The sequence below is a fragment of the Nothobranchius furzeri genome, chromosome 7 (assembly GCF_043380555.1).
Source record: "Nothobranchius furzeri strain GRZ-AD chromosome 7, NfurGRZ-RIMD1, whole genome shotgun sequence".
Classification (NCBI taxonomy): Eukaryota; Metazoa; Chordata; class Actinopteri; order Cyprinodontiformes; family Nothobranchiidae; genus Nothobranchius; species Nothobranchius furzeri.
In genome coordinates this window covers 23271171-23288213 of record NC_091747.1, presented here as the reverse complement: position 1 = coordinate 23288213, position 17043 = coordinate 23271171, and the positions used below count along the sequence as shown (strand labels likewise).

At 40.4% G+C, this 17043-nt stretch overlaps 1 long non-coding RNA gene across 1 annotated transcript; it reads left to right on the top strand.

Annotated features, from left to right (window-relative positions):
- The first annotated feature begins 1803 nt into the window (after positions 1–1803).
- Positions 1804–5441, top strand: LOC129156993 (uncharacterized). The gene is made up of 2 exons (XR_008560398.2): positions 1804–2759; positions 4731–5441. It is a non-coding gene; the product is annotated as an uncharacterized lncRNA (long non-coding RNA).
- Positions 5442–17043: the final 11602 nt, after the last annotated feature.

The window sequence follows — 17043 nt, the reverse complement described above, 5'->3', positions numbered from 1 at the left end:
AAAAGTATATGTGAAAAGTCTCCCACTAGCCCGCATTTTCTCCAACATAAATTTGAAACATTACTATTTAGACATGATAAGTGGAGTTTTAAAGTATGCGTCTTCACCTTCCATTCAAATTCCCTCCAAGACGGACTATTAGGCCTAGTCCACACGTAGCTGTTTTTTTTTAAAAACGAATATCCGCCCCTCCAAAAACTTGCATCCATACCACCTCGTTTTAAAATAAAACTCTGTCCACACGTACCTGGATAAATACGTTGTTAAGGACATGCCAGACCTGTAGGCAGCAGTACTTCCCCGTTCTTAACCTCGTCCTTCGTCTGTGGTCTTCCGCAAGGAGCAGTAATTCCGCTTGCAAAAACAAAGAAGCAAAAAGCGCTTGGACAATTGATAAAGTGAGCGCAGCTCTGAGGGCTTCCATGCTGTCGGCTAGTGTAAACGCAGGTCGCACACGTGATGTCAGCATTTTTTTTTGTCGCGGAAAGTGTCGTTGCGGACCTTAAAACTCCGGTTTTGTCTGTCCACACGCAGACACCCAAAACGGAGAAAACGTTGATCTTCACTTTGGCCGGAGTTTTTAAAAAGATCCGTTTTCGTGTGAAAAAACTCAGTTTTCGTGTGGATGACAGGCCAAAACGTAGAAAAATATCTACGTTTTGGCAGATCCCCGGCGGACAGGGCCTTAGTTAGTTCATGGCCTGCTTCAAGTGTTTCCTCCCATTCCTCATCTGTTATCATTATGTTCACTTCCAGTTCCCATTTTTCTTTAATATCTGTATTCTTAACAGTCAAATCCTGTTGTAAAGCTTGATATATTTTGAAATCAGTCCTTTTTTGACATGTCCTTTCTGTTTAAAATAATCATTTCCTCCATATTAAGTTTATCCTTGCTTGAATCTTTGCCTTATTTTGAAATAACTAGTCAATTAAGTGTGAGTATTGAGCAGTGGCGGGCGGTGCGTTCCACCCCTGGGCCTTCAGTGATTTCCTATTCAGTCCAATCTAATTTAATACACCTTAAAATACCATCAATAGGACATCACAGCTGGAGAAACCTCTCTCTCTCACACACACACACACACACACACACACACACACACACACACACACACACACACACACACACACACACACACACACACACACACCAGTGGCTGGTCAAGACACATAATTTCCAGAGTCTTTAAAATCAAACTCGCATTCCCAGTTGAGAGTAGGAAGCTGACCACGGATACCGTCAAATCTCAGAAATGAAAGACGGGTTTAAGAGATGAGACAATAAAATAAATAAGTAAAGCAAACACATTATTTGCATTTGTTTTGGAGAAAATTGTACCGCGAACATGTTGGCGCAGCTGCACACACCACGTTATACACAATATAAATTGCATAGAAACAGAACACAGAATAATTTCATTTTGCCATTTTATTTCGTTACCATTTATTGATTATTAACAAAATAAAATGACAAAACATTAAAAAAATACTAATAAAATGTTTCTACTCACCAACATAAATGTCCAGCATGAATCTCCTCCTCCTGCTCATTTGAAAATAAAATCCATCCTTCTTTCTTTCCTCAGGAAAACCTCAATGGCTCTGTACAGTTTATCTGTGCGCTTCAGGTCAATGAGTGGATCCTTTTCTATGGACATGGAGGCTAATGCTGAAAGACGTGTCTGCCCGGTCGTGTTTCTGGCGTACGTTTTAACGCGCTTTAATGCTACCAAATCCATCTGATGCGAGCAACAGGCGTCCCAGCAGAATAACCTGCAGCGGTTCTCTGAAGCTGTTAGCCGTGGGTACCGTTCATAGTTGCTTGCCTGACAATGACGAACAAATCATTTCCCCTGCTGGGACAAGCCAGCTAGCATTGGAGTCGGACGACCTGTTCTCACAAGATCCATTTTTTCTTGAAAGGTCCGTCTTGAAAATGGTGTGGCAAGTAAATCTGCCACCAAGTCGGTCCCTTCTCCTCTTTCAGCCATCATGTGTTCAAAAACACACCGATAGCTGCCTATAGATACAAATCTCTGTGTTTAGTTTTGATATTTTGCTTCATGCTGCTAGAAAAGTTCTAACTACTGCTTATCCAATCACAGGATGCGTTCATGTCAACTTTTGCGTGAGGCCAGCTAGCTGGCCCGGGCCAAGCTGACTCGTGAGCTGATTGGCTATCGCAACTAGATCGTCTCTGTTCACTTACAGCGGACAGTGGGCTTCTCGATTGATTCTGAAGGCCTAGGGCAGACTTAATCTGCCTGAAAACACAAGCTAGCTTAAATCTGATTGGATAACACCCAGCCTTGGTATTTTAACACTGGAAGCAGCGCAGCCAAGTGGGTATAATAGGATATAAAGAAAATAGACCAGTAAACATTTTTTTATTTAAAAATAATTACCAAAGGAAAAAAAATACATTTACGCTTTTGAGTATGTTTAGGCCAGCAGAGAAGGCTTTGCTGGCCCTGACTGCCCACCACTGGTATTGAGTGGTACTGGACTTCTGTAAAAATAATTTTCATAGGGATGAAGAAAGTACTCTGTCTGTCCTAAATAACATATTGAGCATGAAATTACGAATTATTGTGAAATTACACGCACAGGAAGTGCTTTTATTTTGTAGCATTTGCTCAGTCGGCTCTCGAAGCTTCTCAGCAGACTGAGAAGAGGAGGGTCGGAGGTGCATTAACCGTTGGAGATCGCGCTTCTGTTCTGCACTTGACAGTCACTGCTTCTGCACCACTGAGCTAAATGTAAGTAGCCGCCATAAAAGTTGCTTAAATGTTTTAAATGTTTTTAAGACGGAGATGGTGAGTAATGTTGGCCACGTAGCAAGCTAATATGCTAAGTCATCGTGTGAGTTAGCTGTGTTATTAACTTTGTGTGCGACTAAAGTCCGTTTATTAAATGAAATGAGCAGCGCTATCTCATTATTAAAGGTTAGCATTACTTTAGGTACTTTTTTATTAGACTTTTAGAGACTTATTCCCTCCATTTTTGTCCCCTCCATCGTATTTTTTAAACATGACGTTCTGAGAAAAAAATAAAAGCGGGAGCTCAGAGCCACCCAAGCCCCCACAATGCCGCTCTAAAAATGGTCCCATCCCGGAAGTAAGAAAAATTGCAGTTCCACCCTCATCCGCTGGGGGCTGGTGCCAGAAGCGAGCAAATCCTCATTGACTCCCATGTTAAAAATGCCGATTTCACAGCAGAAATAAACATGTTTACAGCCTGGTTCCAAAACATGTTTTTTGTCTAAATGATCTAGTTTATACTCATGACAACTCTGAGGGGGGTGAATTTTTTTCTCACTCTTCTGTTTAAGTTTATTGAAAGCCTAAAATTCTGTATAATTAATGAGCATCCGACACACGTGACCACAGAGCTAGCTCCGTGGAAAGGCCTCAGTACAGCCTCGGTCTCTCCTGGAAACTGTTTCGGTATTTTGAGTCTCTGTGCTTGTGAATTCTGTTTTGGATATTATTGGTGCAATTGTTGGACAAAATGACTTGCAGTGGTAATAATTGCACTAATAGAGCGTCCAAGGAGTCTCCACTTCATTTTTTTCGGTAAGTTAAAATCTATATTCGTATTTTATGTCACTGCCGCCTTTAAACTAGCTGAGTTTACCGAAGTAGCTAGCTAACTATCAGTTTAACATGTAGCATGTACTGTTTAACCATGAAATTTAAATGTAAAATACGGTAAAATAATTAATAGGGCATATTTCGATGGGTAAAACCCAGTGCATTTAAGATAAAAATGGGTTGCAATATGACGGAGCGCTTGGAGTGAGACTTCTGTGTCCATTCTTCCATCCGGTAATCCCCAGCGGTCAGGCCGGGCAGCCTGACCGATGCGGCGCCTACTTGCTGCGTGTAGCTGCTGCGCGGTCTGACCGCTCGTGGAGTTTTTCATGTCTGACTTTAACCGCATCTAATGCTGTATTACGGCGTGAGCGCAACAGCGACAACTTAATATCGATGTGTAAGCAGCCTGAGTGGTAGGGTGTTTTCATCTGAACCCTTAAAACCTCCAGCAGGCTATGCTGCACTATTGACGTGTTAGCGCGCGGCGCTAACAACTTAGCGACGTGATGTCTCTGAGAAAGCGTAAAAACACGTTGGACGCTTCTTCTGAAGCGGGAAAATAACACTTCTTCTTAAGCAGAGCAGGATGTCGCCTCGGCTCGTTCACGGCCGAGCCGGACTGAGCTCGATAACATTAACCAAGCACAGCCACTGGGTCGTTGGAGCTGCCACCAGGCCTGCTGAAGGAACACCAGCAGGTTTCATCAGAGTCGTAAAGTTGGTTTTTGCTGGGGACCCCCTGTACTTTACGGCTCCCTCCTGCAGTCTTCCCCTATTAAAATTTAAAATGTGTAACTTTATGTATTGGGATGAATGACAAATATTCATGTTAAACTAAAACGTTAGGCATTTAGGGGGAAAAAACAAAATAATAAACATTATACAGATGTCAAATAAATCAAACTGTAATTAAACTATATATTTTCAAAGTCTCGATTCTGGATAAAATCCAACAACATATGCTTTATAAATAACAAACACTACACATGGCTTTTACACACACATGCCTGCACGCAAGTGTCACAAAGTGGAAAAGTTTGGATTTAGTTTAAGTTGCATGATTTGTGTTTTGCTGTTGACATGCTTATTTTGTGTTTTGAATGTTTTTTTTCCTCCCTTTGTGGTACCTCCCAGAGACACTAATTGGAACAAGTGGGAACAGGTGTGGAATGGCCACAGGTGCAATGGAGGTATAAAAGGAACTGAGGAGAGAGTTCAAGAGAGCAGTAGACACCTGAGACATGCATGAGGTCTGAGAGTGAGAGACGCCCCTGGACGGTGACGTCTCTGGCAAGGACACGAACGCCTGACCACCCGGGAACGCAGAACGGCACCTGGAGCACCGTCCCGGGATGTGGACAAGCAACCAAGTGTGGAGGATAGTGAGTTGCCCTCTCCTCCCCCATGTGAGTGGTGTGATGTTGGTGCTGGTGCCTCTGCATCTTGTTAGGGCCTTGGGCCGAGGAGGGCGCGGCGTGTCCAAGGAGCGGAGCTGTGCCACGGGGCTGCAGAGAGACTGGCGGTGTGCGCAGCAGCCAGCGGGCGAGAGGACGACGCTGGAGCCATAGTGGCAGCACAGACAGGTTGCTGCAGGAGGTCGACTTTGTGCCTGTCAGCCAAAGGACAAGGTGGGGCAGACTGGGTCCCAGCTACGTGGGTCAACATGGGTCAGCTGGAGCCAAGAGGTGGCTCCTTGTATTGGACACTGTCCCACCCCTGGTGCTGCACAGGATTTTTTAGACTGTTTTTAGGACTGATTTTATGTTTTTACTTCTTCAGCCTCTAAAGGACTTGAACTTTTAGCAGTGTTTTGCTCCTCCAAATAAATGACTGGTTTAGTGTTAAGTGGTTCCCCTGCCTGTTCTGTTAATTAATAGGGCATATTTCGATGGGTAAAACCCAGTGCATTTAACCCTAACCCAAACCTGCAACTTTCATGCTGCGAGGCAACAGTGCTAACAACTGTGCCACTATGCAGCCATTGATGCCCGAATGTTGTTCCTAACATCAGACACTGGTCCTCCATGTAGGTATCCACCATATAGATCAGGAGAGGGGCAGTTTCAGGAGTTCTGGTCTGCTTCTGGTCCAGCTGCTTTAGGTGTTGCTATGATCATCCATTAAGAGGTCTGTTTATAGGTTCATCCATTTTTGTCTGACGTTCCCTAATCCCAGCCTCTAATCCCATTCCAGCAGCTGTTTTCCTGGTTGAGACTGCAGGTGGTCTGTGGCAGTGAGTGAATCCTCACATTAAGGAGGTTAAATCATCCAGACTGGAGGCTCAGAGCATGTAAACACAAGGTGTTTCCACAGGTATGCTATAGATTTTTTAAGGCTTAACGTTCCTTAATCCCTTCAAATGATTTGTCACAATCTAGACAGCCTCTCCAAAGCAAATCTGTTCAGCACATTCTGACAGACCACCATTCTTCTGTCATGTTGCTGTACAGGACGTTTTTAGTTTTTCTATTTAAAAATAAGAAGTGTTTCATTTAAAGAGCAATACTTTCACGTTATTTTCCCACACTTTCTGTTTACCTGTATTTTGTTGTTTTTCAATAAAGAATGACAAATTATTTAAGTTTGGTTTTTGTTGCACACAAATATATATCTGTAAAAAGATATCTACAAAGCTAATGTTTACATAACAAGTATGATTGGGTTTTGCAATACGGCACTCTGTTTATTTTAGTAAGATTTTTAAACCAAGTAAAGTTAGTAAAGAACACATTTCTATTGGCTGCTAAGAAACTGTTGGGATTTAAAATGGGCCTGTTGTACAAATAACTTGTAAATGATTATTCCTCACTTTGTAGTCTTAACCAAAGAAATTCCAGTAATTGAGCAAAAACATTTATTTTTTACACTACATTTTATAAAACAACAGGGCACAAAGTGTCTACACATAAAAAAAAACGTAAAATATTAAAAGGTTGTCTCCGAGGTTCTCTGCAGCTCTCTGGGCACCACGCCTCACGTAGCTGTCTCCAATGATCCAAATGGCTATGGAGAAAAAAATAACAGGCTTGTCATAATTGTTTAAAGTACAAAACCATACATGAAGTGGTCAAGACAGGTATTTGGAACTTACACTTGCTGCGTTGTGTAGCTGATGTTGGAGACACACAGGCTGCCATGGTGACCTTTTAACAGATCTAAGAAAAAAATGTAATAAAAGAATGAAACTTAAAAACTCCCAGATCTCATGTCATATTTACTAATCAGCTATGGCTGATTTATTGTTTAGATCAGTGAGTTACACTAATTCTAATATATTTTTATTTCTATTACACATACAGACTTTTTAACTGTTATTTTCACATGACTGTTATCAGGCTCTCTTGTTCTGGTTCTCATGATAATTCCCTACCTAACCTTACCCAAGAATGACTTCCCCTGTCCCGCTGGGAGGGTTTCAAACACCGCCAGCATCTGTTGGAGCCTGTGGCGGGGTGCTGAGGGCTGGCTCCAGCCCAGGAATGAGCTCTCCTCGCCGGCTGGGAGGGTTTGAAACACCGCCATCCTCTCCTCTGCTGGCTGGAGACCATGGCGTGCTGTTCTTTCTGTTATGGTTACCGGTGCTTGTCTTGCAATGTGAAACGCTTGGTCTCAGATTTTGTAAGAAAAATAATAAAATGTCCCCCCAAAATACGACTTAAATATATTTTCTCTTCATTATACATTTAATGGCTGGTGCGACTCAGGAGTGATAGCCCGGAGAATACGGTACTGAAAACTTGCTCAAAGCAAAATGTTTTCATTACGGAAATAAATTATAAACTTACTGATTTAATACTTTTTTTAATCCAGGTACTTTTCACGAACAGGCGCAGAAAACCTCCACCTAAACTCCGTGTAAGGTTCAGGTCGATGGGTGTTCCACAGTTAGCTCCGGTAGGGTTGAAGCTAGGTGGCTACATCCGTTAGCTTGGCTCCCACCTCCGCGTTAGCTTTGGGCTAGCCAGGGTTAGCTCGTAGGTAGTTTGCCCGGGTGTCGTCACTCGATCCCAGCCTTACAGCCCCACCCTCAGCTCCTCCTCTCTTCCCTTTTATGGAATTGTCTGGGCTGGACGGAACCTGTGACACGGTCAAAATGGGGGTGGTGGCCACCTCCCATTATAGACAAAAAACGTGTTATTGGAGCCTATGGAATCGTTTTGTCCAGTATGTACAGTCTATGGCGCCACCAAGTCAAACTTAAACGTCCATTTATTAAAAGTAAATGAGCAGTGATCTCTTGTACAGCGATGAAAAAAATCAGTCTGTGTTGTAAACTATTTTCCCCATAGCACCCGTGCGATAGCTTTGCAAGCAGCCTGCTTTTTTAACCGTAGAAGAGGATTGTGACCGCAAGAGACGAAGCAGTGCTGTATCTCGATGCTATATTCCCTCCTTCCCTCCATTTTTGTCCCCTCCATAGTTTTTTTAAAACTTGATGTTCTGAGGACAAAAATGTAATGTAATACACACATAGACATCGAAATTTTGTTAATGTTTTTATCATCAAATTAAATAGTGCTCAGTTGCACATATCCTGAACCGCAGAACGCTGTTTCTATTCATTTCACAGTATTTTAGTGTTGTAATTTTGTCCTAACTGTACGCTGTTACTCCAGATTCTTTTCTTTAAATGTTGTTTTTAGCTTTGTGTGGATAAGTCAAATTACACTTGAATCTCCTCTCTCTCTCTCACACACACACACACACACACACACACAGACACACACACACACACACACACACACACACACATATAATTTAGACGATTAATGATTTAGCTTCATATATAGTGGAGGACTGCCTAAATTTTGCAGACTAACACAGATCTACCTTGTGATTCAGAATGTTTGTTTTCTCTGTACTGATTATGCTTCCTGGTATGTAGAGCATCTGCGTTCCTATGAGCTGTCAGCCACACCGGGAAGCCTGTCCATGAATCTGCAGTCAGACTTCACTGATCCAACCCCACTCTCTGCATACAAGATTGATGGCATGCTGCCGTTGACCCCCAAGAGGTTCATACAAGTGAGACCACTGGTGAGTAATTCTCACAATCTGCATTTTTGATGGCACATTCTAAATAACATGACTATATATGTATGTATGTATATATGTATACAGATTTGTCTTTTAAAACTGTCGCTTTGGCACAGAGGTTGTTATTCATGATTGTTAACATTCAAAAAACTCATGAATGCCCTATGTTTTCTGTATTAAGGTGCTTTTTACTTAAATATCTCTTCATTTCTTTATTACAGTGATGGCGGCTGAAGCCCCACGAAACATGATCCTACGTGTTGTCAAATCTGACCGTGTTATTAAATTAAAACTTGACTCCCGTCCGGCCTCTTTTGATGAACTGATTAAGATTTTAAAAGAAAAACTGGAACTTGACTGTGATTTCAATTTGAAATACGAAGATCCAGACTTTGATGGAAGGCTCACTTGCCTTGTTGACATAGAGGAGTTACCACAAAAATCCTGTGTTCATATTTCCCTTACACAGGATTCCCGTTCTGTTGCATCAACTGATACCCTTTCAGATGTGTCATCCCCAGAGCGTCTAAGCAGATGGCCCCCAGGTCCTTTTCAGATTCCCAAATTTCCATTTGACATTGAGCTGACACTTAGAGATGGGAATACTGAATTTGAAAAGAATGAAAGACTTCTTCAGTTGTCAAGAGACCAAAAACATGGTATTTTAGAGAATCTGGCATCTACCATATATAGCTTCAAGGCTTACCCTAGTGACAAAGAAATAGGAATGGTCTTGTGAGCAAACATCATGTTTAAAAGAAGCAGGATCCGACAGTGGTTGGAATGGATGGAAAAACAGCATCAAGTTCAAAATGGGAAATTGCAGGACTAAGAAGAGAAGAGCTTCAGTAGGTCTCCGTAAATGCTGGGAATAGAAGCCAAAGAAACCCAGAGAATGAACCTTCCCATTCAAACATCCAAGCGTGCAGAACTTCCTGCCTAACTTTCCTCAAGGAGAAGACCCCTCTAGTCTGGGCTTTATAAGGCAGGCTGTTGTTGAGGAAGTAAAGAAGACTGAGAAACCTATGTGTTATTAGCCGGATGGTGCAGACAACATTTGCCTTGAGACGACAGACGAATCATGTCCTGCCCTCCTGTGAAAGAGCTGATGGACCTCTGGCCTGCTCTTCATATGCCAGCTGAGGTAATGTGGATCAGCTCTTTCATCTGGTTTTATCTTTGACCATACTATTTCACATTGCATGTAGCGTTGCCGTATTTCATTCATCATAAATTAATAATTGTTTTTATTGTACTGTTCTTTCATTAATGCAGGTGTATGCAGAGTTTCAACGAATCACAAACCAGAACCTTCCTAACACCTTTTATGCGCAGCTAGATCGCCACACTCCTCATTTGATGGCCTTATTCAGACAGAAAGCTTCCAAAACTGGAAAGACTGCAAATGCTTTGGCTGACATTTTCAAAGCCCATGATGCACAGGTGAATATACAATTTACAGGTAATGTCTTTATGCTATGAGTATTAGAGCCACTGAAGAAAAAAAATAGAATTCTGAGAAAATAAGTCATAAATCTGAGTTTAATCTCAGAGCTCTGACTGGTACCTAAAACAAAAAAAGGGGGAATTGGGGAAGATTATGAGGGGGGATCAGAATTCTGACTTAAATCTTAAAATTCAGGCTTTTTTGTTTTTTTTTTTGTTTGTTTTGATGTGGGGTTTTTTAACAAAAAAAATCCTAAATAGTTTTTTGTTTGTTTTGTTTTAGGTTTATGAAAAAAGTCAGAATTCTGACTTTAATCCCAGAATTTTGAAATTATCTGAATTTTTTCTCAATTATTTTTTTCTTCTTCAGTGACTCTAATACTCTTAGGCAATAAGGCTGTATTAGGGCCACTGAAGGAAACAATTGAATACTGAGATAAATGTCAGAATTCTGACTTTATTTATTTATTTTCAAAAATCTTTTTCTTTTCTTCAGTGGCCCTAATACCCCTCCGTATTATGTAATGTTAAACACTTCAAATTAACTTTTGAATTCAGCAGTTTATCATTGGATTTAGATGCAGATATCACTGTCTTGGAAAATTGGTCAGAGCAATTTGGCATTGAGTTTGATTAGTAAACTTGACAGTATTTACACTCTTAATCTTCTTAGGAATTACATGATGTCCACACAAGGCGTACCACTGTTCTCCATGCCCTTCCTGTCTATCTACGTGAGGAAACCTCTGGATTTTTGAGGACATGTGTGGTAAGTCCCAGTATTGTAAATTTGAACAAATCATTCTATTTATTTATGCATAAAGACAACACAAAGACAACACACATGAACATTTTGGAAAATGTGCCATTGTTTCAACTACAAACCTTTGGCAAGATGTTTAAGCCTGCCACACACAAGAGCAATCAGCTGAGCAAACAGCCTCGAATGACTGTTTGCTCAGCAGATTGCTCGCCATGTGCGCCTGATTTTCACTGAGTTTTCCGCCTCACGAGACGCTGAGGTGAATATCTGACCAGTTAGATATTTTCCGCCTCACAGGGGTAAAAACTCGCTGTGTGTGCACTACTGAGCTGCTGGCTGAGCTGAAATATTCTAGTGGCCAATCAAAGCACTTTCTCCGCTCACATGACCCCAAGATGTATTCAGATGCAGCCCCTTGCCCTGTCTGCATGTCTGAAAAATAAAACGGTACCTTGCGGATCAATGGGCCCACTATTTCCATTACTTTTTCGGAAGGATTCTGGGTCTTCCAGGTGCATCTTTTGGTGTAAATTGGCATAAACTCCTTGCCTGGTCCATCTTTCCAGCTACCGTACCCATATTTTTCTAACCTTGAAATGCCGGTGGCGGCGACGTTTCATCAACAAAAAAAGGATAGGCATTTCCTCCGTTTCCAGCTCTGTCTCTGTGTTGTTTCTTTTCTGACATGCAGACAGGGGGCTGCCATCTTGGGGTCATGTGAGCGGAGAACGTGCTTTGGTTGGCCACTAGAATATTTCAGCTCAACCAGCAGCTCGGTAATGCGCACACGGCAAGTTTTTACCCCTGTGAGGCGGAAAATATCTTAACTGGTCAGATATTCACCTCAGCGTCTCATGATGCAGAAAACTCTGTGAAAATCAGGCACACATGGCGAGGTATCTGCTGAGCAAGCGGTCATTCGAGGCCGTTTGCTCAGCAGATGGCCCTCATGTGTGGCAGGCTTTAAGGCACTGAGAAAAATCAACAATCACTGCAAAGAATTCAAGCAGCTTTCATTAGCATAACACTGGCACACACTGAAGCCATCTCACTTTATTCGTAAATGAGAGCACAAAGCAACAGAATGAACAGGAGTAGGGCTGGGCGATATGGCCTAAAATCAATATCACGATATATTGAAGATCTCACCTGGATAACGATAAGTAGACGATAACTACAGGAATGCGCAGCAACAATATTTGTCCACTAGATGGAGCTGTCTCATGTATTACATTGACTAAAATTTTACATGACCCAAGGCGCTACAGCTTCTTAAAGGGACATAAATGTGGCCAACTTACACATCTTTTCATTTTTTATTATCAAATTTATTGACATGGGAAAAATGATCTGGATGAGAGACAAGAACTTGGATAACGATAAATCTTTGATATGTTGCCCAGCCCTAAACAGGAGTCTATCAGACTGCATTTATTGTTATTTACATGACAATCTACTGAAATAAAAATGGCCACAGTCAGAGTTTCAGTTCAAATGTGATTAGTGTATGATCTCCCTTTCATTTTTGTAAGGATGATACCAATGAGCCGGACCTCAGGGATGCAGCAGTTGTCCTCCTGACAACCATCACAGATGATCCCGAGAGTCCAGTTACGTACGACCCAGTGAGAATCTGTTATCCTAGAGGGTGATGTGATTGTCAACCTCTCCAGGCTTCCTGATGCCTTCCTGGTAATGTTCGGCCTCATCTATGCCTTACATCTAGATTATCCGAAGGGACTGACCAACACATTTGAGTTCACGCAGAAAATCTTACTTGGTCTTGACGAGTCTAAACTATCACCCACGCTGCAGAGTCTCAAAAATGACCTGATGTTACATGTGTAACTCAAAATCTGAAAGAGTGGTGGATTCAGATGGCTCACTCTGTTAGAGCATTGTCCACATCCACAATGTAATTTACTATTTGTCTGCTCTTTAATTGTTGATGTTAAAGTAACACACCACCATTTGGGCAAATATGTTCATTTTCCACTTCTCCTGAGTTAACCCTCCCACTGTCCCAATGGGTGTGACCCTGCGAGGAAAGTTGACCATTGAGCAGGGTTGATGGTTCATCCCTTGGGTCCACGTGACAGGGGTGAGGAGTGAGCACCACCTCACCCCTGCCACGTGGACCTCAAGGGATAAACCATCAACCCTGCTCAATGGTCAACTTTTCTCGCGGGGTCACCCATAAAGACAGTGGGAGGAACAGTTGAGTTTTACCTTTTCTCTGTTCGTCCAGCCGTTCTGAGTCTGGCAACTCCATTTGTGTCTTTAGTTTAGCATGAATAATTGAATCGGATTAGCCCATTAGCATCTAATGCTAATAGGGTAATCCGATTCAATACTCAACTGGTTTTATGCCAAATGGCATAAATTACTCACTGTCTTACTTGATAGTGGTTAGTGTAATTCACTGGCATAAACTACACACTGCTGTTGTCCAGTTTTGAAAAGTGTGCGTTTGTAATTGTTTCTTTCAAATTTGTTTATTTTCTGTTTGAGTTGGCTTAATCGGTAACTTTAATTTGATCATAATTTGAAAATATATTTAATATAAACTCCAAATATTTAAGTTTATTTATGTTCTGATATACTCAAATATCTGAGTTTATAAACTCAGAAAATATGAGGCAACTGCTTGCCTTACATTTTTGAGTTCTGCCTACTTATTCGGGTTTACAGTGTATGAGCTGTAAAGATTTTGTGGTGTCAGAGTTCACCTAACAGTTCAAGTGTTCATTTTTTTGCTTTGTGTGTTCACAGGGCATGCTCAGTTGAAGTTTCCATCTCTGCACGTTCAAGATGTAAGAAAAATAATACGAAAGAAATGCAACAATGAAAACTTCAAAAAGGCATCAACAACCAAGCAAGTGGATCCATAAAATGGACTGATTTTTTAAAGGCATTTAAAGTCTTTCAAAATGGACAGAATTAACACATTAAACATGTTCAGAACAGTTTGCATTCTCATCTTTGATTAATCCTGGTAAATAGGTCTGTTTTTGTTCTGTTCTAATTCTCTCTGTTTAATAAATTTAAACAAAATGACTTATTTTATTTAATTTTTTTTCTCTGCATAAAGACGAAGTATCAGTAAATAGTGGAAACTAAATGTATTGGTAGTAAGCAAATAGCAGATGTTAAATGTTACTTGCAGTATGTGTTTAGAAAAAATAGAGATACTAAAATGTACTAAAAGAATATTACGTCAAGTTTACTGTAAAGTGTACTTTCAAAACTGTAAATATACTCAATTATATAAGAAGTGCACTACAAGTAAACATTATTACTTTAAGTATAATTTTAAGTATACAGTCAAAGAGAAAAGTATACTCAATTATTTCAGAAGTACGCTACAAGTAAACTTATAATGTTACTTAAAGTTTATTTTTAAGTATACTTTCAAGGGCAAAAGTTTACTCAATTTTATTAGAAGTAAACTTATACTGTTACTTTTAAGTATACTTTCAGTGAGAAAAGTGTACTCAACTATATCAGGAGTACACTACAAGTAAACTTATAATGTTACTTAAAGTTTATTTTTAAGTATACTTTCAAGGGCAAAAGTTTACTCAATTTTATTAGAAGTAAACTTATACTGTTACTTTTAAGTATACTTTCAATGAGAAAAGTATACTCAACTATATCAGTTGTACACTACAAGTAAACTTATATTGTTTGTTACTTTTAAGTATACTTCCAAGAAGAAAAGTATACTCAATTATATCAGAAGTACACTACAAGTAAACTTATAAGTATACTTTCAAGGAGGAAAGTATACTCAGTTATATCTGAAGTACACTCCAAGTACACTTGTGAGGTTACTTTAAGTATACTTTCAAAGATAAAAGTATACTCAATTATATCAGAAGTACACTACAAATAAACTTAAATTATTACTTTGAAGTATACTTGTAGTATACTTTTAGTGGCCCAATTTAGTCCCAAGGAGTATACTTCTAAGTAAACTTTAAGAACAAGTATGCAAATAAACTTCTGTACACTTAAGTATACTTGAAATTAGATACTTAAAGTATACTTCTTTTTCGTAAGGGGTTGCTAAGTTTGCGCAGCTAACGCTGCAACACCAGCTGGTTACGTTCTGCAGCGTTTTGTAAAGATCCTCAGCCAATAACAGGAGAGACACAGAAGTTATTTCCCTAAGAAGCCATAGCATCTTTTTGTTTTGCTCAGGTAAAGAAGACTAGAGGCTAACAATTACCTTACGTTTAGCTAACAATGTTAACAGTGAATTAATTACAGGTGGAACTTGAAAGATGAGACTATGGTGCAAAGGTCCATTAATATCAATAATCCACCTTAGACTGAGAGGCAATCTAAAGGCTCAGGAACTCTTTGCAGGTGTTTTCGATTCATTACACCCGGAACACACCAGACGTGGAAGCGTTGTCGAACGGGGGATTCTAATCGGCGCCCTTGTTGACCTACGCTCTCGGTCACACCAGCCACGAAGGCTTGCGCCGTGCAGCGATCATTTCGGTGCAAGCTCTAACTTTTTCGTGAGCCACGTCAATTCTGGCAGGAAGTCAAACAAAAGCAGAAGAGGCAGGGCAGTAAATTTAACAAAGTAAAAGAATTTTCAAAATAGAACATCACAATTGATAAATGATCAATTTTGTGAGATGAAAATGAACACGCACACACTGGCCACATGTCTTGGACACTCGGGGGAAGAGGGGTGGAGTTGTCAACTGACCACTACCTGGTGGTAAGTTGGCTTTGTGGTGTCATGAATGGCCTCTAATTTGTGACAAAGGTCACATTTTCCCAGCTGGGTCAAGCTGGGTCGAACTGTAACTTTGCCCCACAGACTAACCCGCCAGGAGCCGTGATGTCTGCTAAACATCTTTATCTGCTGCTGTTCTGTCCCAAGATGGACACTTCAAGATTTTACAATAATTTTAAATAATAATTTAAAAAAACTCTTTGACTTAATTACTGTTCATTACAACAATCATAAATAATCATCTGGTTCAGTTTAAATGTATTTTAATTACTGAAATGACTTATGTTTTGGGTAAATAATAATTATTTATGATAGCCCGTAATGTGTGTTCAGTGAACCAGAAGGTCATCTTGCACATTTAACCACCTCATGCAGAGGGTATCCAGGGTAAACACCTCACATGTCTTTATTTCATGACCAAGCTTTCTGACGCTGAGAGGGCGTGTTCTGAGGGTTTGGTTAAAACCAAATCCCGCAGCTGTAAGTTCAGTTCTTGAACCATACCAGGAGACGAGGGACGGCCGCCCAAATCTCTACTACGCATTCTGTCACGCCAATAAGACTTACTTCGAATAAACGCACCTGTAACCAGCTGACGCAACACTCCTTCAGAGTTATTGATTTTGAGATGCAAATAGTTTCACCAGTCGAGTGACCCACTGAGACATCTCAGGACCGATTTGGTCGCACTAAGGTCCTTCTACCAACCTCGTGCCCGCGGACATCATCTCCACCTGACATCTCGGATCCAGAAGAGGGTCTCCTGATACTGGGTGAGGTAGACACTTTTGACAGATGGCGTCTGTATGCTGTTCTTTCTAAGAAACGACTAAGTTAGCTGCAAAACCAACTTTTCACCCAGAACGCTTCTCTCGCTGAAAGAAACCTTCTGAGATTCATTCACGCATCCAAAAACTCGCATTTCATTTTAGCTTCCATTCAGTCACAGGTTTGCCTTTAAAACAAGTTTTAATATCAAAGCTGTTAAAATGTGTCATTTCAAATTGTCATTTTTAAAGGTTTTAGTAATAAATTCTTAACTTTTTAAAACTCTGACTCTTCTTTGAAATTAAACACAGAATGGTGTATATTTTTGGTTATTGAAAAAGCAAAGATTCCTTTAAACTTCTGATTAAATAAATAAACTTTTGCTATTAAATTTAATTATCTTAAATTAAACATTAATCTTTGGATTAAAATATATATAAGACAGTTAGTGTATGAACTTCTATCGATTGCGTGAATATCCTAGATATTGGTGCATAATATTGGTTCATAGGCTAAATGTAAGACCTTTTCTTTAGAATCTAACAAAGCTGATAGCAAACAGCGTTAATTCTAGCATGTAGTTAACCATGCTACAGCTTCGATGGTGGGGGAGAAAGCTGATCAGACCTGGCAGGCCTAAACGTGTTGTAAGGGTTTGCTGGGAACGTCTGGCGAAG